Below are 10,109 nucleotides of genomic sequence, written 5' to 3'. Positions count from 1 at the left end.
GTTAATTCTATGCCTACATACATTTGCTAGTAGGTGTCCCTCATTCCCATATCAAAATGTTGGGAGGTATGCCAAATCCATACCAGATCTTTATTCGAGCATGGTCAGGAAAGGGAGGGGATGAGCATGCACCCCTCCACTTCTGAACCATACTAGGCCGCATGCCCTCAACATGGGGGGGGGTGCTTTGGGGCAGGGGGATCTGATCCCCGCTGAGCAGGCTAATGACGGGTTTGTATCCACTCCGCTCAGCAGAGCAGACACAGACACAACCCGCTGTTCTCTATGGGGCTGTCGGATGGAAGCGGACTGCCTGTCCATTTCCATCCGACTGTCATCCAATCAGATCCGCCAGACGGATGGGGAACGGATCCTCAGCCATCTGTTTTTAGCAGGCTGGATTGGATTAGATGCCAGTGGGTGTCAGCAGACACATGTCTTTTGACATCCGCCACTCCATAGAGAACAATGGGTGAAAAAAAAAGGCAGGCGGACCTATTCTGTTCGCTGGTGTGTAAGGGGCCTTAAGTTGTGAAATATTTGCGTTAAAATTACTTTTACACCTTTCGGCCTTCACCTCCCGGCCCTGATCGTTAGTAATCATTGTGTGCTCTCAGCACAGGAAAGTGTTTACCTAGGGAAGAATATATATGTGGTGAATCTACGTTAAATCCCACCCACCACCACATATGTTGGTGTTCAGTGAGAAAATAGACATGCAAAAAATGGCCATTTGTTATACAGCAGCCAAAGAAAATGCAGTTCCGCATTCAGATGGTTCTAGTGACACTGGTCTGCTGTGTCACAGTATTAGTTGACCCCCCACTTCCCCAGAAAAATATACAGTAGGCTCTAAAGAGGCCCGAGGTACAGATTCTGAGAACGGGTGATGGACCTTGTTATGGGATGGCTCTCAGATTGTGGCTCTTGGATGCACTTGAACTGGCAACAACTGACAGAAACAAGATGAGGTACAGAATCATGGTCTATACTTAGGGTTGCCACCTGTCTGGGATTCACCCGGACAGTTCGAGTTTGGAATCATGCGTCTGGGTTTCAGACTGTTTCAGAAACCCGGACACGTTATTCACACTGGACTATGACTTCCCAGAAGGGTTGCTGGCTGCAGTTGTCTAAGCCAGAAGTGTCTGTTATGCCGTGTACACACGACCGGACTTTTCGACAGCAAAGGTCAGACGGAAAGAATGTGGACTTCATCAGACCTTTGCTGTCAAAAAATCAGACGGATTTTAGATTTAGAACATGTTTCAAATCTTTCCAACGGACTCGAGTCCGGACAAAAAATCAGTTTGTCTGTTACATGCTAGTCCGACGGACAAAAACCGACGCTAGGGCAGCTATTGGCTACTGGCTATGAACTTCCTTATTCTAGTCCGGTCGTACGTCATCACAGTCGAATACGTTGGACTTTGGTGTGATTGTGTGTGGCCAAGTCCGTTCATACGGAAAGTCTATAAGAAGTCCAGCGAAAATCCGTACACAGCACAAACACCTCCCCCCCACATACAGATGGGAGAGGAGAGAGGGATCGATCTGCACCTCTTCCTCCTGCCCCTACCCCTCTGTAGCAGCCACAGATACATCTACTGTAGATGAGAGGAACTGACTGCCAAGGGGTGAGTGAGCTCACCATCCATCCCTGTCTGTAATTGAAGCCTCCCCTCTCCCCCTCTTCTCTCCCCTGCCTCTGAGTGAGTACACTAAGGTAAATTGGGGCTCTCAGAGCACCCCTTACATCAGTGTTCCTCTTTACACCAGAGGCAGCAATATTCCCCCTTACATCAGAGTCCTCTCCATACATCAGAGTTCTTAGTGTTGCCCCTTAAATCAGGATTTCCAGAGCATCCCTTATGTAAGAGTCCCCAGAGTTCTCCCTTACATCAGAATCTACAGTGTAAGGGAAATCTGCAAGTTCAGATGTACAGGAGGACGTGGTGGATTCAGATATAAAAGAGGGACTGTGGATTCAGATGTAAAAGGGGGACTCCGTGGATTCAGATGTAAAAGGGGGACTCCATGGATTCAGATGTAAAGGGAGATCTCTGTGGACTCTGATGTAAAGGGGGAATTCTGTGGCTTTAAATGTAAATGGGGACTCCGTGGACTCTGATGTGAAGGGGGACTCTTGTAATTAACTTCTTATGATTACAAATGTTATTTAATCGCAAAGTATATTTATACTTTACACTATAAAAAAAATTGTTGTGCGCCGCTAAAGTGTTTGGGTTTGACTTGAAGAAAAGGTGGCAACACTATCTATACTGGAAAAGCAAGAGGTCAGGGATGGCAGCAAACATGGAGAAATCAGTGCGGGCAGCACACAGGAATGGTGATCAGAGGCCAGCCAAGTCGCTAAAGTAGTGCTCATCAACCTTTCTGACTGTGCTTCGTGCTCCCTCCCACAGTCTGTGATCAGCACTGCCTTTGGATGTCCCCTCCTTCATCTCAGGCTCTCTGCACTACTCCCAGAACCTCCCTCTGATTTCCCAGGAGCCAAAACTACAGGAGGCATTAAGAACAACACTGGAAACAACACTGTGCGATATACATCCACCACAATGATGATGATGTCTTGTGGCAAATCCCCTGGGGACCATCAAAATTTTCTCGTGGACAATCAGTGGTTCATCACGGACCACTGGTTGGTGACCACTGTGCTAAAGGAAACCAAAATTAGTATCAGAAAATCTGAAATTAGGTTACTAGTAGCATAGGACTAGAAATTTAGGCTAGATCTCTCTCGCTCTCTTTTTTTTTTAATTGGAAAGGACTCGTACTGTACATATGTGAATGACATTAACTGAAAGTTGTATTATTTCATTAGTCATGCGATTCCATGCATTCTGGAATGCATCAGAAATAGCATCAGTCTGAACCAAAGCTTAACTGCAATGTTTTAAGTTGGCGACAGGATCGCTATTTTGAGTAAATGTCTGTGGTCAAATGAAATCTGGTTTTTAGGCAAGCTGTAATTAACTCAAAACCATGGCCCCAGGGCTCTTCCATACAAAAGAACATTGAGCCCAAGGAAAAAAAAACGTTAAAACTGAACTCCAGATATGATCTTTATTGCAAGAATTGCAGTAGTCAGTAATAATACAGTGATACCCGCCATCACTGATATGATGTCAGCGGCCCTGCATGCACTGGCGGGTGGTGTGTTTGATGATGGCTATACATAGGGGAACATTGTTTTTTTTTTTTTTTTTTTTTAATAAAAGAATTCTCAAAAACTGTGCGTGCTTTTTCATTTCTTTTTGAGACTTTTTTTGATGAATGAGTAGGAATACAATATACGCCATATTCATTCACATAGGGGAGGGGTTGGGATCTGGGGGCCCCCTTTAAGGGGCTCCAGATTCCGATAAGCCCCCTGTCCACAGACCCCCACAACCAGCACCCAGGGTTGTGGGGAAGAGGCCCTTGTCCCTATAAACATGTGGACAAGGTGCTTTGGGGTGCCCCAAAGCGCCCACCCCCTCATGTTGATGCAATATGCCTGGTATGGTTCAGGAGGGAGGGTGTAACGACATATTTGGTGACCCCTCTCAGTTTGCTACAGAAGTGACTTTCCGTTGCCGCCATCTTGCTACACCCCACACTCCTCCATAGTAAGGTTACACTAAGAAGAGGGAAAGCGGACATCTTGTTACACCCACCAAAGTTTTTTGATAGTATTTCAGAATTCTGATAAGTGATATCAGAATGAAGATATTATTACAGACTTCTGAGATCAGAAACCTGAGATAATATGTTACAATTCTCAAATTACAACTTTTGTGAATTGATCCCTGAATTCTGAGTTGACAGCCTAGAGGGCCTGGTGACACCAGAATGAGGTGTGGGAAAAGTTTCTTGTACCACATGGGAACATGCTGGCCATGTTACCCCAAACGCATGTAGCAAACAAGGCCCATTGGCGGACGCAGTACCATGTGGTTTGCACCAGGGTCGGACTTACCATTGGGCTTGACTGGGCTCAAGCCCATGGGCCCTACTGAGATACATAGCTGAGTGTACTCAGCTCGGCTCTGCTCACAGTCACACCCAGTCCTGCCCTATGAAAGACATAACACAGGGACTGACTGTGAGCCGAGCCGAGTACATTCGGCTACTCTCGGCTCCGCTTGGGACTGCGAGAGGACCCGAGAGCCACTGTAACGACATATTCGGTTGACCCATCGCAGTTTGCTACTGAAGTGAGGTTCCATCTCCGCCATCTTGCTACACCCCACACTCGTCCACAGTAAGGATACACTAAGAAGGGGTAAAGCGGATATGTTGTTACACCCACCGGATTTTTGCATTTTAGATGTATTTATAACATTAAAGTTAGTATATAGTGAAATACAGTACTTACAACTCTGTCTGACTACTTAGATGTTGAATTTTTTTCCTTCAATTTTTTTCCTTAAAATTCCCTCCTAAACTAGGGGTGCGTGTTATATGCCGGTGCATGTTATACGCCAATAAATACGGTAATGTATAGAAGGTAGGGCCCGAAAGTGACTCAAGCCCAGGGGCATGGGCGTCCGCAGAACTTTTTCCAGGGGGGGGCATCATTTTAAGGCCGCTCATGCTCCGCCCCTTTTCGGCAATCTCATGAAAATCTTTCCACTGGTAATACATATGTGTTATATAACAGATAATTCATCTTCACTTTGTATTGGAAGTTACTCTGGTGGCTGCGTACCATGCCCATATAGCCTAGAGAATGTACATCTTTTTAGATTGCAATACATCTGTTGTGGCCATATTTTGATCTCATACTGTCACTGTATAGGCTGTTTTCATAAAGATAAAAATATGGCAACAACAGATGTATTGCAATGTAAAAAGATGTACATTCTCTAGGCTATATGGGCATGGTACGCAGCCACCTGAGTAACCTTGCGGACGCCAATGCTTTCAAAAACCAGCCCTGGAAAAAATTTCATACCAGCCTCACAGCATTATTATACCAGCCCAACAGCATAACGTCATTATTTTCTTGTTCATGAAAGGGAAAACCATACATTTTACCAGTTAATAGTGGTAAGTGATCAATCATCAAGGGGGACCCCAGGAACTCAGAACATGGGGGGGGGACCACCTTCTGCAGAAAGAATACTCGAAGGTAAGGGGGGTGGGTTACTAATATAAGGAGGAAACCCTTTATATCAGTGCCCCTTACATCAGTGACCCCCCCCCCCCCCCCGACTGGCCTGGTGGTGCTTTCACTGACCTCCTCTCAGGTGTACTGTGCAGGGCTCAGTCAGTCGGCTCCAGCTTGGTGGCTCTGGTTTTATCCTATAGTCTCCTGTCCACAGTCCACACAAGTCTGACTTCTCCCATGACCCCCATCCTGGCGGTGCTCCCACTCTTGACTCCTCTCCAGACTCCCTACAGGACATGTTCAGAGACTGCAAACTTGATGCAAGAGCTCAATGCAGCCTCACCAGTGCCCATCAAATGCAGCCTCACTGTGTCCATCATATTCAGCCTCACTGTTTCCATCAAATGCAGCCTCACTGTGTCCATCAAATGCAGCTTTACTGTGTCCATCAAATGCAGCCTCACTGTGTCCATCAAATGCAGCTTTACTGTGCCGTGAATGCAGCCTCACTGTGCCCATCATTGCAGCCCCTCCTGTGCCCCATGTCCCTGTCTGTGGGAAGGTGTGTTGTTGATGCTTGGTACGGTACCTTGCATGCCAGCAGGATATCCATGATGGCCAGCAGTAGGCAGGGTCTGTTCTCGTTTTGGATGGGGACGGTGCTCCTTCCAGAGGATCTGTCTGCTGTGAGATGGAATGGTCCAGCCCCAGTCAGCCTGTCCTCTGGTTCTGGGGAAGTGGAGAGCACTGGGTGGGAGTTGGAGAGAAGGGGGAGCAAAGAGTACTGGCGGGGTTGGAGAACATATGGGTGGGGGCAAAGAGCGAGGGGGAGTGGAGATCACAGGAGTGGGGAGCGGAGAGCACTAGGGGGGAACTTGAGAGCACTGGGGGGGGGCCAATAAGAACAGGGGTAGAGAGCATGGTAGGCTGAGAGCACTGGGGGGGCTAAGAGTGTGGGGTGGTGAAGAGCACTGGGGGGGCAGAAAAACAGGGGTGGAGAGCACGGGGGCTGGAGAGTACTGGGGGGTACAAAGAGCAGGGGGGAGTGGAGAGCAATGGGGGGAGCTTGAGAGCACCAGTAGGGGCCAGAAAGAACAGGGGTGGAAAGCATGGGGGACTGGAGAGCACTATGGGGGGTGGAGAGCACTGGTAGGGTTGGAGAGCACATGGGTGGGGGCAAAATGCAGGGGGAGTGGAGAGTACAGGGGGTGGGGAGTGGAGAGTGCTGGGGGGAGCCAAAAAGAACAGGGGTGGAGACCACGAAGGGTAGAGAGCACTGGGGGGGCTGGAGAACAGGGGTGGGGAGATTGGGGGGGCTGGAGAGCACTGGAATTGGGGCTGGCGAGTGATAGGGAGAGCTGAAGAGCACTGGGGGGGAGAAAGAACAGGGGGGAGAGCACTGGGGGAGTGCAGAGCACTGGGTGGAGAGCACTGGGGGGGGGAGAACAGGGGGAGAGCACTGGAGGGTAGAGGAGAGCACTGGGGGGGGAGAGCACTGGGAGGGGGGGAGAAAAGAGGGAAGAGCACTGGAGGGAGTGGAGAGCACTGGGGGGGGGAAAGAACAGGGGGGAGAGCACAGAGGGGAGAGGACTGGGGGAGAGGAGAGCACTGTGGGGGGGGGGAGCACTGGGCGGAGTGGAGAGCACTGGGGGGAACAGGGGGGAGAGCACTGGGGGGGGACAGGGGGGAGAGCACTGGGGGGGCAGGGGGGGAGAGCACGGGGGGGGACAGGGGGGGGGAGAGCACTGGGATTGTGGCTAGAGAAGGATGGGGAGAGCTGGAGAGCAGGGGGGGCAGCAAGAACAGGGGAGGAGAAAACTGTGGGGGGGGGGCAGGAGAGTGTGGTGGAGGAGAGCACTGGGGGGGACAAGGGGGAGAGCACTGGGGGGAGTGGAGAGCACTGTGGGGGGAGCACTGGGGGGTGAACGGGGGAGTGGAGAGCACTGGGATGGTGGCTAGAGAAGGATGGGGAGAGCAGGGGGGCAGCAAGAACAGGGGAGGAGAGAACTGTGGGGGGGGCAGGAGAGTGTGGTGGTGGAGGAGAGCACCGGGGGGGGGGGGGGGTGCAGGAGAGTGTGGTGGTGGAGGAGAGCACTGGGGGGGAAGGAGGTGAGTGTGGTGTGGAGGAGAGCACTGGGGGGGGGGGGCAGGAGAGTGTGATGGTGGAGGAGAGCACTGGGGGGGGCAGGGCAGTGTGGTGGTGGAGGAGAGCACTGGGGGGGGGCAGAAGAGTGTGGTGGTGGAGGAGAGCACTGAGGGAGGGCAGGAGAGTGTGGTGGAGAGGAGCACTGAGGGGAGGGCAGGAGAGTGTGGTGGTGGAGGAGAGCACTGGGGGGGCAGGAGAGTGTGGTGGTGGAGGAGAGCAGGGGGGGGCAAGGAGAGTGTGGTGGTGGAGGAGAGCACTGGGGGGGGGGGGGGCAGGAGAGTGTGTGGTGGTGGAGGAGAGCACTGGGGGGGGGCAGGAGAGGTGTGGTGAAGGAGAGCACTGAGGGGAGGGCAGGAGAGTGTGGTCTTGGAGGAGAGCACTGGGGGGGGCAGGAGAGTGTGGTGGTGGAATGAGCACTGGGGGGCACTAGGGGGGGCAGGAGAGTGTGGTGGTGGAGAAGAGCACTGGGGGAGGGGCAGGAGAGTGTGGTGGTGAAGGAGAGCACTGGGGGGGGGGCAGGAGAGTGTGGTGGTGGAGGAGGGCACTGGGGGGCAGGAGAGTGTGGTGGTGGAGATGAGCACTGGGGGGCACTAGGGGGGGCAGGAGAGTGTGGTGGTGGAGAAGAGCACTGGGGGAGGGGCAGGAGAGTGTGGTGGTGAAGGAGAGCACTGGGGGGGGCAGGAGAGTGTGGTGGTGAGGGAGGGCACTGGGGGGGCAGGAGAGTGTGGTGGCGGAGAGAGAGAGCCCTGGGGGGGGCAGGAGAGTGTGGTGGTGGAGGAGAGCAATGGGGGGGGGGAGGCAGGAGAGTGTGGTGGAGGGGAGCACTGGGGGGGGGGAGAACAAGGTGAACTGGGACCCGTTAAAATAAGCTGGATAGGAGAATTGGCAGGGGGGCCCCCTGCAGCCCCCCGATCCTCCTATCCAGGCACTGTGGCACACAGGGCGGACTGTACCTGCAGCATCTCCTCCTATGGATAAAAGCGATGGCTGGCTGTGTACGCGCCGTTCTGTAACAGGCCCCGCCCCCCCCCAACCGACTCGTGTGATAGGCGGAACGTTGATTCTCTCTACTATCACACAAGCAGGTCTGGGGGGGGCGGGGCCATGTTACAGAGCTGAGAGCGGAGGATGCAGCCGCCGGCGACGCAGTAAAAAAATGCAGCATGGTGGCGGCTGCAACACCTTGGGGATTCCAGGGGGCACTTGACCCCTCTGCCCCTGCCTCGGACGCCCATGCCCAGGGCCCCCACCACCCTAAGTCCTGCCTCGTGCAGCACAGATGTCTATTCAAGTCGCAAAAACAAAAATGTTTTCAAATTGATGCAGCATCGGTCACACAGATTTGAACAGTGCGATTGCTGGCAATGGTTAGGACTTGTCATGCATTGTATGCACTGCATTCTACCGCAATATGGCAGATTTACTTATAGGGCCAGTTCACTCCAGAACACAGTGTGGAAACCTTTGTTTAGCCTAGGTTCACACTGACAGCAGGAATGAAATTAGTGTGAGTTCAGCTCCCGCATGTCAGTGCGACTTGGGGGCAATTTCTAAAGACATCTGTGTCGGTTCCTGTACAGATGTCCTATACAAATCTCACCCCCAAAGTGGCCAAAAGTAGTACAGAAACTACTTTTGGGGATCGGTTCTGTGCCACAATGAAGCATCGCAGATTCGGGACGGTGCTATTGCTGGCAATAGCCACTGAATGGCATGCGGATTTGGCAGGGCAGTACAATCCCCCCAAATGACCCCATTTTGGAAAGTAGACACCCCAAGGAAATTGCTGTGGTATGTTAGCCCTTGAATATTTATTTTTTTGTCCTAGGGATTGAATAATGACAAAAAAAAAAAAAAAATTTTTTACAAAAAGTTGTCACTAAATGATATATTGCTCACACATGCCATGGTTAATGTGGAATTGCACCCCAAAATATATTCCGCTACTTCTCCCGAGTATGGGGATACCAAAATGTGTGGGACTTTTTGGGAGTCTAGTCGCGCACGGCACCCGAAAAACCAATCACCACCTTCAGGATTTCTAAGGGTGCAAATTTTTGATTTAACCTCCTCACTACCTATCACAGTTTCGAAGGCCATAAAATGCCAAAATAGCACAAAACCCCCAAAATGACCCCATTTTGAAGTAGAACACCCCAAGCTATTTACTGAGAGGCATGTTGAGTCCATGGATATTTATATTTTGCCACAAGTTGCGGGAATATTACAAACTTTTTTTTTTTTGCACCAAGTTGTCACTAAATGATATATTGCTCACACATGCTATGGGCATATGTGAAATGACACCCCAAAATACATTCTGCTGCTTCTCCTGAAGTACGGGGATACCACATTTGTGGGACTTTTTGGGAGTCTAGTCGCGCACCGGCACCCCGAAAACCAATCACCACCTTCAGGATTTCTAAGGGTGCAAATTTTTGATTTAACTCCTCACTACCTATCACAGTTTCGAAGGCCAAAAATTGCCAAAATAGCACAAAACCCCCCAAATGACCCCATTTTGGAAGTAGACACCCCAAGCTATTTACTGAGAGGCATGTTGAGTCCATGGAATATTTTATATTTGCCAAAAGTGCGGGAATATTACAAACTTTTTTTTTTTTTGCACAAAGTTGCTCACTAAATGATATATTGCTCACACATGCTATGGGCAGAAGTCAAATACACCCCAAAATAAATTCTGCTGCTTCTCCTGAGTACGGGGATCCACATGTGGGGGACTTTTTGGGAGCCTAGCCACGTACGGGACCCCGAAAACCAAGCACTGCCTTCCGGATTATATATAAAAAACAACACTAATCCCAGAGTCACCCTGTAACACTTATA

The sequence above is a fragment of the Lithobates pipiens genome, unplaced genomic scaffold (assembly GCF_037356315.1).
Source record: "Lithobates pipiens isolate NorthernLeopardFrog02 unplaced genomic scaffold, aLitPip1_a1.2 Scaffold_25, whole genome shotgun sequence".
In the NCBI taxonomy this organism is placed as follows: Eukaryota; Metazoa; Chordata; class Amphibia; order Anura; family Ranidae; genus Lithobates; species Lithobates pipiens.
The sequence above is the reverse complement of the archived record's forward strand: the minus strand, read 5'-3'. Positions refer to the sequence as shown.